Consider the following 1,080-nt stretch of genomic DNA (forward strand, 5'->3'; position numbering starts at 1 on the left):
TTGGAGAAAATGACAAAATGTCTGCATAAGTACACATTCATTTTTCATTTATTTTTAAAGTTTAAAAAGCATTTATTTTTAGTAAGCTATAAGCGTACCTCAGGCTGAGAGATATTCTTAATCTCATATGTTGGTTGATATGCCTGTGGAGCCACAAAAAAAGGCAAAACGGTGTATTATTTGCTGATACTATTCCTCTGACAGTTAAAGATTGTTTCTCTTGTATTTGCCGCAATCTTTTTTTTTTTTAATCATTTATTCTTTTGTAAAATATAACCTTTCATAAGTAAATGTATGACTCTTACAGATGTTGAACTGACAAGATCAATAAATTTACAGCAGACTGTCTAAACAGGAATTAAGTTTTGAAAAAATAAAATAAATAGGACTCAGTCCTTCCCCTTTCTCAAAAAACTGGACATAAATCGATGGAAACTAAAATTTTATTTTGATATAAATTTTATAAATACTAAATCTGAATTAAATCCAGTTTATCTTTCTAATGCTATTTTACATGTTATCTGTTATGCTTTTTTGATACCATAACCAACCCCTGAACCTTTTCTAAAGGTGATCCCATACTTCCACCAGTTGTTATTCCACCTACCACAGGTCTAGAGGAAGCAGCTGCAGCATCATGGGAAATCCCAGCATTCATTGCAGGAGGAGGGAAAGGTACATTCACTGCTGGAGGGGGGAACGCTGCAGGATAAGGTGCAGCAGAAAATCCTGAACCTTCACACTCATTTAAATCCTGAAATTAAGAGATTACATTTTAAGGGCAACATAGAAGAAATCCCTTTGTGCTGAGATGTTTTCAAATAAATACTCACATCATAATGCGTTCTAGGTTCTTGTGCAGTCTGAGCAACCTGAGAAGGAGGCTTTCCATTTTTACAGCAGAACATTCTAAGACATAAACCACAGCCAACTGTATGGAAAACAATTAAAACAAGAGTTCCAAATTCAAACATAATGCCAGGGTTAAAATGCATTGATGCTGATGGTATGACCTCTAAAACTAAAGCCAGATTTCCTTCACGGTCTATGAACTTGAATGTGCCACTCTCATTGCGTTTT

General features: G+C 34.6%; 1 long non-coding RNA gene across 1 annotated transcript; it reads right to left on the bottom strand.

Moving 5' to 3' along the window:
• Positions 1 to 96: 96 nt before the first annotated feature.
• LOC118598483 lies at positions 97 to 1,070 on the bottom strand. Its single transcript, XR_004947560.1, has 3 exons — positions 834 to 1,070; positions 608 to 754; positions 97 to 143 (listed from the first exon to the last, which is right to left on the bottom strand). It is a non-coding gene; the product is annotated as an uncharacterized LOC118598483 (long non-coding RNA).
• Positions 1,071 to 1,080: the final 10 nt, after the last annotated feature.

This window comes from Oryzias melastigma, unplaced genomic scaffold (genome assembly GCF_002922805.2).
Source record: "Oryzias melastigma strain HK-1 unplaced genomic scaffold, ASM292280v2 sc00972, whole genome shotgun sequence".
Classification (NCBI taxonomy): Eukaryota; Metazoa; Chordata; class Actinopteri; order Beloniformes; family Adrianichthyidae; genus Oryzias; species Oryzias melastigma.